This window comes from Danio rerio, chromosome 10 (assembly GCF_052040795.2).
Source record: "Danio rerio strain M-AB ecotype USA chromosome 10, GRCz13ab, whole genome shotgun sequence".
NCBI lineage: Eukaryota > Metazoa > Chordata > Actinopteri > Cypriniformes > Danionidae > Danio > Danio rerio.
In genome coordinates, this window is record NC_141030.1 from 4,547,157 (window position 1) to 4,561,484 (window position 14,328).

Sequence of the window (14,328 nt, forward strand, 5' to 3'; positions counted from 1 at the left end):
AGACAGACAGACAGATAGATAGATAGATAGATAGATAGATAGATAGATAGATAGATAGATAGATAGATAGATAGATAGATAGATAGATAGATAGACCCAATCCCCAACTGATGTTTAACAGAGCAAGGAAATTTTCACAGTATGTCTGATAATAATTTTTCTTCTGAAGAAAGTCTTATTTGTTTGATTTCGGCTAGAATAAAAGCAGTTTTTAATTTTTTAAACACCATTTTAGGGACAAAATTATTAGCCCCTTTAGGCTATTTTTTTCTCGATAGTCTACAGAACAAGCTACTGTTATACTATAACTTGCCTAATTACGCTAACCTGCATAGTTACCCTAATTAACCTAGTTAAGCCTTTAAATGTCACTTTAAGCTGTATAGCAGTCTTAAAAATATCTATTAAAATATTATTTACTGTCATCATGGCAAAGATAAAAGAAATCAGCTATTAGAAATGAGTTATTAAAACTATTATGTTCATAAATGTGTAGAAAAAAATCTGCTCTCTGTTTAACAGAAATTGGGGAAAAAAATAAACAAGCTGTCTAATAATTCTAGGGGGCTAATAATTCTGACTTCAACTGTGTATGTATGTATATATATATATATATATATATATATATATATATATATATATATATATATACGAAAATGAAAGCTCAATGTTTTTTGTTTTTCTCTTGAGGTCTGAGGTTCTCCACATTAAGCAGGCCATTTCTAATAATTGTAATAAATTGCAGTGGTTCAATCTTGATGATGAGAATGACTTTGATGTGATTAGCAGCCAGGGTGAAGGTCAGTGTAGATGGTTGGCATAGGAACACAAACATGTTAAGTCGCACTTCTCCCTATCTTTCCCTCTCACTCATGCCCCAGTTGTTCAGAGATGTCGCACTGAACCAAGCAGAATCGAAAACCAATCTACACTTAATCTTATCAAGAGTACAGCTGCAGACATTTGTCCACGTCCAGAGATTTAGAATTGTACACCTAATCTTTTGCAGGCGAAACAATTACACTCAACTTTCTCAAAAAAAAAAAAAAAAAAACATAAAAACAACACACACACACACACGCACACGCACACACACTAAATAATTATCCCTGTCGACTCTATTAAACAAAATGTGTTCATATTACATTAAATGCCACAAAATTAAAATGTTCTCCAAATGTTTTTTTTTCCAAAATGTACAAGTTTTTTCTTCTGTTGAAAACAAAAGGAATTATTTTCAGTTGAATAAAATTGGTAACCAGACAGCTGAGTTAAGCCTTTTTCATAGTAGCAAAATACCATATTATGGAAGCCAATATCTACCATAAAACGTCTAACAACTTGACTATTCCACTGCATCAAATTTCATGAGCACAGTTCCCCTGACATAATATATATATATATATATATATATATATATATATATATATATATATATATATATATGTGCTCATTTTTATAATTGGTGAACAACCTTTATTGATTTAAAGGATTCTGGAAATTCTTGCTGTTTTACCATTGTCGGCCAAATAGCTGCCTCTGGGATCTGTTTACTACTCCAGCCTGATCTCACGAAATAACGTAAGTATTTTACGTTTTGCCAGTTTAGTGGCTAATTCGTACGAGTTGGTACGAGTTCCGTCGTACGAAATGGTACGATTTTAAAAAGGAGGCGTGGCACCTAACCCCACCCCTAACCCCAACCATCATTGGGTGATTAGCAAATCGTACTAAATTGTATGAATTAGATTGTACGAATTCATACGAATTAGCCACTAAATCAAAAAGTTACGAATTGCCGTGAGATTGTGTTGTACTACTCACAGTGTACTCGATATATCCCCATGTTCGTGTTGATCCAGCGCTTCAGACAATAGTTTGAAATTCCTTCAAACTATTGTGAGAAGCTTGTGAAAGGATACCCAAAACATTTGACCAAAATTATGCAATTTGAAAGCAAAGCTTAAAAAAAAAACACCAAGGAAATGTATGTGAGAAAATCTGTCTAGAAATTCTCTCATTATTCTGGCATTTAGCAAACGTAAATAATTTAGGTAATCCTAACAGACCTAAAATAGTATTTTTTTTTTTGTATAATTTACCATCAGACATTTTTAAAAATTGGTTGTGTTTCTTTTTGTTAACTTCTGGTTTTAACTGTATGGCCAATCTGTGTTTCTGAAAACACTATTGGTTGGGTTTAGGTCAGTCGATTAGTCAGTGAATCAGTCAAGAGCAGTCTCTGGTAGATTTGGACGTAGATTATGGACGTAGAGTATTCAGCACTCTACAGAAATGTATATAGGAGTACATTTTCAGAATAACCTCTGGTTGAATTATACAAAAGATAACATTATTTAAATACTTACCCGACATGCCTTGATTGAGTAGATTTCTGTGTGTGCACTTTGGTTGTGTGAAAAAGCATGCAGGTAGCAATCTTTATGATGACAAGTCTCAGCATAAGAATAGACAGGTTAAAACCAAACAAAGCATGGTTTTGGTTTGGTTTTCAGAGTATCTGAGACTGGATTTAAAAGCATCACCTTCTTTTGGAACAGTGGCAGGAAGCAGCTACTTATTTTCATTTAGTTTCCACTTAGACGAAAACAGCATCCTTTTGCTTCCACTCGAAAATGCAATGGTGAAACAAGAATTGTGTTATTTTGAGTGGAACCAAATATGTTCTGGGCACACCTGAAACAAAAATAATGCTGCTACCTATACATTAAGCACATTTAGCTGGTCTGATGCTTCATGTATATTTCAGGCTGCATTTCCATTTATCACAATATCCTTGGACATTCTCACTTTGAACCCAAAGCCAACATTGTTGCACAGCAAATCTACCAGAGAGAAGGCAGTTTTTTTTTGCTCTTAGATAACACATTAAACCAATCCATTATCTTCACTTCAAAGGCCTTTTCACAGTGTTTGTGTGCTGGATTATTTTCCATCAGGCTGATCAAACAAGATGAAGATCACAAAACCTGTAAGAGGAACTGTGCATAAGTCATGCTGGGTTCCTGGGATTTGTTTTCACCTTTGTGTCACCTCTATTATAGAGGAATTAATTTGATCTAGATGTGTCATGATGCTGTCTGATCTGAGAATACAGCATTTGAGCTTTAGAGCATGGAGCGTTTGATAAATTACGTTAGAGCTTCTTCTTTCAGGAATAAAATAAGTGATATTCCCCTTAATGTCTTTAGGCAGCATCTTTTTTTCCTTCAGTTTGAAAGGGGATACATAAGACGCAAAGGGGGGTGTTGTGGGTGATTTTTTGTTCATCACGATGTAATAACATAAATAAAGTAGGGCTGCATGATTCTGGCTAAAATGAGACTTTTTTTGTTTTTATTCAAATCTGATTTTCTCACTTTTGTGTACATGAGGTTATTATGAGGAGGCTATTGTTATTGTTTTTTCAACAAACACATGGTAAAAGAGCAGTGTTGGGCAAGCTACATGAAAAATGTAGTGAGCTAAGCTATTAGCTACCCTACTTAAAATGTAGCTTAACTACACTAAAAGCTACCCCCTGGGAAATGTAGCAAGCTAAGCTAAAAGCTACAAGGCAAAAGTAGCTTAGCTACATCCAAGCTATTTTTGCAATTTTTATTTTAAAATCGAAGCAACTTAAATCCAAGTCAATCATATCTTAGTGATCAATAAAACTGTCAATGAAACATATGAGGCATAATAGTTCAGTTCAGTTATTTACTGTAAATAGTACGCTGTACTAAACAGAAACAAAGTATAGTATAACAGCTAAAACAAAAAATCCAATAAAACCAATATATATATATATATATATATATATATATATATATATATATATATATATATATATATATATATATATATATAAAAGTTATTTTATCTTAACATGTACTTCTCGAGGTATGGTCAAGAGGAATCCTGCTTCAGCAATAACTCCTCTCCCTCAGTCATCTTTCTATCAAGCAAGTTTCGGTTGGCGACATCGCCAACCAGAAGTGGCAGTAACGCACCAAAAAATCTGTTGTCAAACACGGTAAAACAGGAAGAAGAAGAATTCCCCATTCTAACCATCATATGGATTTTCTATCACCGGCTACACACCGGCATCACAGCTCCGTGAATGTCGGTGCCGTCACTTATTGATTCGCAATCTGTAAATGTAGCTTGTGTGGACGCAACTGCGCTACTTGATTAATAAAATAGCTTCGCTAATGAAAAGCTCACCTTCGTGTGGAGGGCTTTCGCGCCGCAACCAGTTTGTCCGGTTAGCTCGTCGTGTACGTCGGCGGAGCGGAGACCCGGAGGGGAGCTGGCCGCGACGACCTGGTATGAGTTTGGGGAAAAGCGATTCCAGAAATCAGGTAAGACAAAAACAGAATCCAAAAAATAAAGTGAACAAGTTCATAACAGGGCGACAATGTGGTAAAAATCCAAAAAACGCAGTCAAAATCAGACGAGGGCTTTTCTTTTTCTGGATGGCTTTTGTAAATTGTTGCTTGGGTTTAGGGAAGGAGGAGGAGGAGGAGTAGGGCGGGTTGGCCGAGAATTAAAGTTGGCGACAGAGAATCGAAGTACAAGTAGGGAAAAACATATTTGCAGGTTAAACAAGACTTCACACTTAATTGGAGAAACAGAGGCTGTTTCTCAATTCCAAGAATGCAGAGAACCGACTCGTGTTCTTGTGAAGACTTGTGAATGTTTACTTTCACCGTTTCATTTAGGGAAACTCCTGAGTTATATCTCAGAACTTTAAAAATAAATTTATATAAAATGCTGCGCTTCCCACCTCCTTTATTTGGCCCCAATGACTTCTGGGACTTCTCAGGTGAGTTTTGCACGCAAAGTCTGCATCGATATCAAAAATACATCTGAGAACTTTCACGCATCCTCTGTTCTTGCGTTCTTGAATTTTGGAGCTGAACTTCGGCAGTTGATGATAACGAAAACTAAAACTGAACTTTTTCAGTTTTTAAAACAAAAAAACTGAAAACTAAAACTGAAACTAAAAAAAACCAAACTAAAAGTATTGAAACTAAAAACAAGTCACTAAATGACATTTGAATTTGAAAACAAAAAGTCAAAACGAAACAGAAACTAAAACTGAATAAAAATCCAAAACTATTACAAACCTTGGTAACACGAGACCACAACGGTGCTAGATCACTGAAGAACGCATATTGAAAAACAGCCAGAGTGTAACTATATGGTACTAGATGGATTTCAGCTGCTTACTAATCAGTGCCTAGCATGGGTGTCTGGGACATGTAGTTTAGAGACTGAGGGGCACCTCTGCTGGCTCGTGAGGGGAGTGTCAGGGACTGAACCGGTAACATGTATGTTTCTTTCTTCTTTTTTCCAAAACTGGCATGAGGAGCATCTTAAATGTCTTGATAATACTCAAAATGTTTTTTTGTAAATGGGTTTTTGTCGATGTTAATCTGTTGTAAACAATACAATTGCATTTGTTTTGTATAATTCTGTTTTGCTGTGAAAAACAAGCATACTGTAAAATCGATCTGGCATTAAGCAGAGCAGTGGTGTTGTTTTTCCAGCAAGAGTAAACAGCGCTCCATCATTTATATTCTAAGAGAACAGTGTTTTTTTTTTTTTTTTTGTCTGCCAGTTGGTCTCATTTCACCTTGGTTTTCATGAATCAAGTCGAGCTCTTACTTTCAGTCAAAAGCTCAGTCTGACGTCACGGCTCCCTGTGTTGCTGTGCAGAGTCACAGACGTGAGACGATTGCCAATATCTCTCCCTGGCTCGTCTGAGACAAACACTCTCTCAGGATGAGCGTTAAGCTCAGTCCCTGTGTGCTCTGAATAGCAAACAGCTCTCCATTGACACCGAAGGGTTCACATGGTGACTGTCAATCACTCGTCAGGGTCTCTCTTCTTACTGCATTACATGCTGCGTTTAATGAAGTGCCCTTCAAAGTGTTTGTCTCATATGAAGTGCTCACAGTTAGACATGTGCACGCCTCAGAGACTGCTCCAATAGAGATGCAAACGGCTGCCTACGACAGTCATTGCGAATTAAAGGGAACATGTAACGGAAAGCAGGATTTTTCAAGCTGTTTACCAATAAATGTTTCAAACAAATGTCAATATATTCACTGTTCATCTAAAATAATTGTAAAGAAATTTTTGGTTTGAAACATGATATTTATGTTCGATTTTCTTCGTGATTAGCCACTGTCATTGTGGGGCAGCAGTTTAAAGAAAATCAACAACATTAGTGTTAGTTATAGTCACACATTTGATGCATAAGCCAAGCAGATGACATTATATATGAAAATACAAAAGTGTTTGATATGGTCTCTTAACCCTTTAACTGTCCCACCAAGAAAAATAATTGCACTTCTCAACTCTTAAGGCTCTATTTTAACGGTCTAGGCGCAAAGTCTAAAGCGCAGGCCGCAAAAGCATTAAGAGCGTGTCCGAATTCACTTTTGCTTTTCTGAAGATGGGAAAACAGGCTCTGCGCTGTGGCGCATGGTCTAACAGGGTTGAGCTCTAATGTGACCGCAGCTTAAGTCAAAAAATGAAGTTCCACCTTCAAACGGTGCTAGATAGTGACTCCCACACCTTACTGGATGTTTTATTAATACTTTTTCTAACATTTTAATTGGTTACAATCATTTTTAGAAATCTGTGCTCAGCACAAGCCTTAAGAAAACTGTATGTTGCTGAGGGCAACGCTGTGATGTAGAGCAGTGGTCCCCAACCTTTTTATCACCGCGGACCAGTCAACGGTTGTCAATTTTACAACGGACCGGTGTGGGTCTTCACGTGAACACAGCTGCTGCGCTCGTGCATCCAGGTTACTCATGAACAACACAGTGCGCATGCGCTAATTGCACTATCACGGTCTGATTATGTCTCAATCAAGGTTTATATGCATCAAAAACATAACATCTGTGCCAAACATTTCAACTGACGAACATATTAACAATAATACAACCGTATAGCCGAATTAAATGTATGCATTGGCATGCTACAGCCCTAATGAGTATGATTATGTGAAACTCCATATAGATAGATATTGCAATGATTTCGGGTACTTACTTAGCGATGCACGCACACATAACGTTACATGCACAATCCTTAAATGCTCTGCTGATTTGGACTCTAAAATACCTTTTTTATAACTTTAAACTATCAACAACCACCACTGAGCTATATTCTAGCGATCGTTCTTCCTGCTTCGTGGTGGATTTTGACATAGTCCATTTCATGTGAGATGGCGGGGGTGAGTGGAAGAAACCAAGTCACGGGGGGAATATTTTCTACAGAAATAATTTATGATTTCTTATGTGGCCCGGTATCAATTGTTCCACGGACCGGTACCGGTCCGCGGCCTAGTGGTTGGGGACCACTGATGTAGAGGGTTATTTTGTATGGAAATGGCTAAATTAACTACACTTTTAGTATTAGGTGACTTAGAATATTCGGTTAAAAATAATAATTTATTCGTGATCAGCCATCACTGATTAATTTCATATAGGTCAGCTTTCAATGTTGCTTCTTGTTTTCTAAGTAAGTCCAAATATGAATACATTTCAGAAACTGTGTAACGCTCATCTTTAATCAACGGGATACAAAAAGAATAAAAATAACAAAAATGGTGCAATTCTCTAGTTCTTATATTTAAATTTTATCATGGATTAATGAAGTAATCTTTTTTCATAAATTAAATTCACACAGCTCTCTGAAAAATGTCCTTACAATCAAACATAAACACAAACAACATTCATACAATAACAATACAAAAAGGGTGAATCCCTGTGTGTGTCGGTGTGTTTGTATGTATATGTGTGTGCAAAGTCCAAAGTCTTTGAATGCGTGTGGTTACAAAATGGATCGCTCTCACCGAAATGTCCGGATAACAGGTACCATGTGTAGTTGCTGCACATCAAATGTCCTCCATAAAGTCTTTACCACAATTCTGCAAGGCTAATGGATCTAAAGAGAAAAAATCCATACAAACTATTATCTTCAGCACTCGAAAAAAGGTAGATTATTAGGCAGACTGCCATTCCATGTGCTTCTCTGGCTTCTTCTGAAGTACAGCTGAGCATCTGCCCTCTATCTCCCCCTTGTGGTGTGTATGATATGTAAATATGTGTATATATAGAAAAACGGCAACGGTTAGAACAGGAAATAGAATACAGATACATTCACCTCACCTCATCACTTAAAAATAAAGAACATAAAATAAAAATCCATTACTCACTGATATATTTGGAGCTACAAAAACTGTGAGTACGCTTTACTACAGGGCCTGTTCACACATACATAGAATTTTACAGTAAACATAAAGTCAATTATGTGGCAGCGCTACAACTGTATTCTCAGTTCAAATCTGAATGACACACAGGAAGTTGTGCTGTTTCTGAGTCTGAAACATGTATAAATGAAGACAGCATGTAGGTCTTGGATAAAACACCAAGTATGAACAAAATCAGTGCAGCAACATAGTTTTGACACACACTAACTGACTGGAACGTGACTATAGACATACACACAACAATGATGAGACACATTCGAATAAGAATAACCTCCTGGAAAATAACGCAGCAGACAATAGTATGACCTGCTTTGTCTATATTTAAACAGCTGAATGTGACCAAGAGGAAGTATTTGAAGGAAGAAGCATTGTTTATGTGCTTGTTGTCTGCAGTATAAAACACAAGGGTGAAATAGGATGCAGGGTTTCCATAGCTCAGAATAGCTTGGAAGATGCCTCCGCGAGAGTGATTAGCAGCATCTGCTTTCAACTGTAGTTACTTCCGCAGCAAAAACAATGCAGGTGGTCGTGCTGCTAGGTCACGTCTTTGTCTGTCTGAAAATATGAAACGACTAGCCTACAGTGCATTCGGAAAGTATTCAAAGCACTCCATTTTTTTCATTTTTTTTAATGTTACAACCTTATTCCAAAATGGATTTAATTCATTTACTTCCTCAAAATTCTACACACAATACCCCATAATGACAATATAAAAAAAGATTTGTTGAAATTGTTTCAAATTTATTAAAATTAAAAACCTGAAAAATCCCATATACATAAGTATTCACAGCCTTTGCTCTATACTTTGTTGATTCACCTTTGGCAGCAATTACAGCCTCAAGTCTTTTTGAATATGATGCCACAAGCTTGGCACACCTGTCTTCCTCTTTGCAGCACCTCTAAAGCTCTATCAGGTTAGATGAGAGGCGACGGTGTACAGCCATTTTCAGATCTCTTTAGAGATGTTCAATAGGATATAGGTCTGGGCTCTGGCTGGGCCACTCAAGGACATTCACAGAGTTGTTGTGAAGCCACTTCATTGATATATTGGCGGTGTGCTTTGGGCCATTGTCCTGCTGGAAGATGAACCGTCACCCCAGTCTGAGGTCAAGAGCGCTCTGAAGCAGGTTTTAATTCAGGATGTCTCTGTACATTGCTGCATTCATCTTTCCCTCTATCCTGAATAGTCTTCCAGTTCCTGCTGCTGAACAACATCCCCACAGCATGATGCTGCCACCACCATGCTTCACTGTAGGGATGGTATTAGCCTGGTGATGAGCGGTGTCTGCTTTTCTCTAAACGTAACAACTGGCATTCACTCCAAAGAGTTCAATTTTACTCTCATCAGACCAGAGAATTTTGTTTCTTATGGTCTGAGGGTCCTTCAGATGTCTTTTGGCAAATTCCATACAGGGAGTGGCATCCGTCTGGCCACTCTACCATACAGGCCTGATTGGTGGATTGCTGCACAGATGGTTGTCCTTCTGTAAGGTTCTCCTCTCTCCACAGAAGAACGCTGGAGCTCTGACAGGGTGACCATCAGGTTATTGATCACCTCCCTGACTAAGGCCCTTCTCCCCCGATCACTCAGCTTAGATGGCTGGCCAGCTCTAGGAAGAGTCCTGGTGGTTCCAAACATCTTCCACTTAAGGAAGATAGAGGCCACTGTGCTCGTTGGAACTTTCAGAGCAGCAGAAATTTTTCTGTAACCTTCCCCAGTCTTGTGCCTCATGACAATCCTGTCTCTGAGGTCTAAAGACAATTCCTTTGTCTTCATGCTTGGTTTGGGCTTTGACATGCACTGTCAACCCTGGGACCTTATATAACATGCATACTTCAACTAAATGTAAAGACTTACAACATTTTAGCAAAGTAAACAATTAATCTCTACATTCATGTTTAAGAATATAGTTACAGCTTTTTCAAAACCATATTTTTCTACTTTTCTACAAATCATACTAACTTAGATTTTTACTTTATAATATGTTTCATCAGTGATTCACAACACTTACAATTATAGTAGTAACAGTAGTCATGGTTTTAAACATAACTTGCCAACTAGAGTAAAGCAATCATTAGAGCAACCTCTACAACATACAAGAGCAACATACGAGAAAAAAAAAACATTACAACAGTTATTCCCTATTCTTATAAAATGCACTTAATTAGAGCTTATGCCATTTTGGTCACACCTTCAGTGCAAGACTTAACAGTTCAACTGTGAAGCTCTGGCTGTGTTTGCTGCAGAGTGTGACATAGCCTTCGGTACAGCCATTAGAAAGGGTTGGAAAATGTGTCATCACCTCTGAACACATCTCAGATCTACTGTAAGTTTCTTTTATGATTGGGGAAAAGCTTATTTGTATTGTATAATCCTATTGGAATGATGGGGGTACAACAGAGGTCAGATCCAAATGCAGGTTATAAGAGTTGTCAGGCAGGCTAAGTTCAATACAGGAGCATGAAGATAATCTAGAGCAGGGGTCACCAAACTTGCTCCTGGAGGGCCGGTGTCCTGCAGATGTTAGCTCCAACCCTAATCAAACACACCTGAACCAGCTAATCAAGGTCTTACTTGGTATACTTGAAACATCCAGGCAGGTGTGTTGAGGCAAGTTGGAGCTAAATCCTGAAGGGACACCAGCCCTCCAGAACCGAGATTGGTTCTAGAGAGTGACAGGCAAAAGGATCGAGGCAGGCGGCATAACAAACATAAACACTATGCACAAACAAAGAGGCAAACAAGACAAGGCAGAGAAAATGAGAAGAAATGCTCACTTACAGAAAAACGAGACTCTGCACTGGATGTGCACCACCTCACATGATATCGCTCAGGTCGTACTCTAAATATATAAATAAATCCTTGCAAAATTTAGAAGTAAGGCCTGCACTTAACACAAATTGAAAATGTGAAAAAAAAATTGGGCTCGAAAATGTAATCGTCAGGTGACGTTTATTACCTTCTAATACTTTTTAATGCCCTTAATTTTGGCTAATTTCATTTACTACCTTTTACAACCCCGCAGACACCATGTATACTATAAAGGGAACAGAATTGTATGTACAATAGTCTTCAGGTGTAATTTCTAGATCTAAATGGAGAAATGGAATGATCATGTGGGATCAAATCTAGCTAAAAGATGGCCTCGATGCTAATTGCATATAAACGAACAATCTAATTTCATTATTTTGAACTTTCCTTTCAGGATTATTGTCCCATTTGTTTGGACATGCCATTTGGAGCAGTTCACTGTTGATAGAAGCTGACCAAGGCAGAGGGGACTTTGGGTGTTGGCTGTGTTTCACAGCATTGTTTTCAGCTATGCTCTCGGCAGGAAGCCCCCACCACACACATTTCTCAGAGAGTTCTGCTTGGTGGACTCTTAACACACTGTGGTCTTTCAGGGTGCATTTCCACCCTGCATCCTCTTATTTAACAACACTGCTTTCCCTTCCTCATCTTGATAGCTCCATGAAAAAAAAAAGACTTCCCAGCCAAGTCGTACAGTGAAAGTGTGCCAGCTGCAAAGTTGGTACTACTGTTGGCTTTTCCCTGCCATAAAAAAGGGAACGTGCTTAGCTGCCATCAGCGCAAATGCCGTGACTTGTGTCTTTAGAAAGCATCCACTGTCACCAACTATTTTCAAAGAAAAGGCGCTAAACTCTGCCCAAAAAAGTCGCTAATATTCGCTAGATCATGTCATACGTCAATTTTCATTTTACTGATGTCATCACGTTCTTCTGTGTCCGTTTGTTAAACAGCTTATTATGTAAGCGTGTCAATTTAACTAAATTCATTGCTATTCGAATACATATCAGTATAGATGGTTAGTTAATTTGCAGTAATCTCCCAGTCGTAATGAACTCAGATAAGTTCCGAAACTGTCACTAAAATATCTTTGATTGTGAACAAGAAAAGAATTAACGGTCTAGTTAAATTGTTAAAATAAGGGAGAAGCAGATCGGTTTGACTGTACAATGATAATACCTCACACTGCCGGTGCTAAATCATTTGCTGTTGGTACGCAGAGGAGTGATCTGCTTTCAGGCTGCAGGTGGGAGAGACTGCTTTACGAGGACTATAGGCCGCCTGTCAGTGCTCTGAGGCAGGGGAGTGGTCGACGGCATCACCCGCAGCTCGTGTAGAAGAGTACGGACAGTACAGTATGAACAAATGACTGTATAAAAATCTCCATTAACACACAAAAAAAAGTTGCTTTTTTTTAAATTTGTCGGCTAGCGGGGGGTGGGGGGGGGGGGTGGGGGGGGTCTGAAAAATCGTTAAATATAGCGACAAAGTTGCTAAGTTGGCAACACTGAGAACATCAGGTTGGATTTTTAAATGCATTATTTGATTTATGCAGTGGCACCAAAGAAAGACATTACCTGTTTCATGCACACTTTTCCAAACACTTCCATATTACCCTCAGCGAGCTAATGATTAAACAGTGAAATGAGCCATCACATCCTGAGCTCAGAAAATAGCACAAGGCCAGAAATTAGACAAACAGGTTTAGCAGAGGAAACGGGAGAGAAAAACATTAATATGTTCATTAGTAAAGGTGGTTGACCCAAGTGGATGATGCATGAATTATAGTTTGCTAACAATTCTTTGTACTTGCACTAGATTTGATTAAGGAATTATGCATATTTCAACATGTTTGCCAGAGAGAAGTAGCATGGATAAGGCGAGGCAGTGGCGCAGTAGGTAGTGCTGTCGCCTCACAGCAAGAAGGTCGCTGGGTTGCTGGTTCGAACCTTGGCTCAGTTGGTGTTTCTGTGTGGAGTTTGCATGTTCTCCCTGCCTTTGCGTGAGTTTCCTCCGGGTGCTCTAAAGACATGCGATACAGGTGAATTGGGTAGGCTAAATTGTCTGTAGTGTGTGTGTGTGGATGTTTCCCAGAGATGGCTGGATGGGCATCCGCTGCGTAAAAACTTGCTGGATAAGTTGGCGGTTCATTCCACTGTGGCAACCCCGGATTAAAAAGGGACTAATCCGACAAGAAAATGATTGAAGTAGCATGGATAGCATCTGTATTGAGAATAAAGTTGTAGAAACTATTTCACAGAGGAAACGATTTTAAATTTTGCAGTTACTTACAAACAAACCATGGGTAAAAATGCTGGAGCTCTAAAAGCTACCCTACACGATTTAAAGTTAGAAAAATCAGTGGCTTGATTTCTGACAAAAGCAAGTGCAAAGGAGCAAATAACATCTATTTTAGATGGAAAAACTTGCTTTCTATCTGTTTAAAAATTGATTTTTAATCCCCATGTTAATTTAGAACAAGAATCCATGTTAATTTAGAACAAATTAACATGTCTATTTGAAGGTTGAAAACTAAAACCTGTGTGATTGAGGTTGAATGAGTATTTTGCAACCATTGCTCTTATCTGAGCTTCTGATCATGCCGATGAAAAGGAAATGCATGCAGAAGAAAATGATTCAGCAGAATGATAGAGAACTGATCAATCTGGAAAAGCTTTACCCACAGGAAGTCATTAGCCACAAAGAAAAATGTGTCCCGTATCTCAGACACAGAACCATTTAGATAATGCTATGCAGTCTATCTGTTGGTTTTAACTTTCAGTGGTCTCATTTGTGATTGTTATTTCCTGTTGCTGTCCTTCTCTGAAAGTAGATGTGTTTTGTGAAAATCCAAAGATAGCAAGATCTGGCAGAAAAAGTGTACTATAAGCCTTGGAGTACCAGTCAGATATGTTGGTCCAGAATCTGTTCAGTAGGGGACAGAGCCAAAAGCCATGAGCAAGCGTGTCCTCTGTTATCTTGCATCTATCACACATTGATGAGACATAATTTTTTTATGGAGTGTGGCTTTAAAGTAGTTTATATTATGTATGAACTTGATTTGAATCAGTTGGTGTCTGCTGTTGACTGAGCATGTCACAATCACCAACCTCTGCAACCTGAGATTGCTAGTAAACACTCCCTTTCACATGAACTACAAATCCACCATGGTATAGACTACATATTCAGTCATGCAGCACACACACCTGCTCCAAGTCTCCTAATTAGA

General features: G+C 38.3%; 1 long non-coding RNA gene across 1 annotated transcript in view; it reads right to left on the reverse strand.

Annotated features, from left to right (window-relative positions):
• Positions 1 to 14,328, reverse strand: part of LOC147834968 (uncharacterized) — a 722,499-nt gene that overhangs the window by 457,350 nt on the left and 250,821 nt on the right. The window lies entirely within an intron of this gene.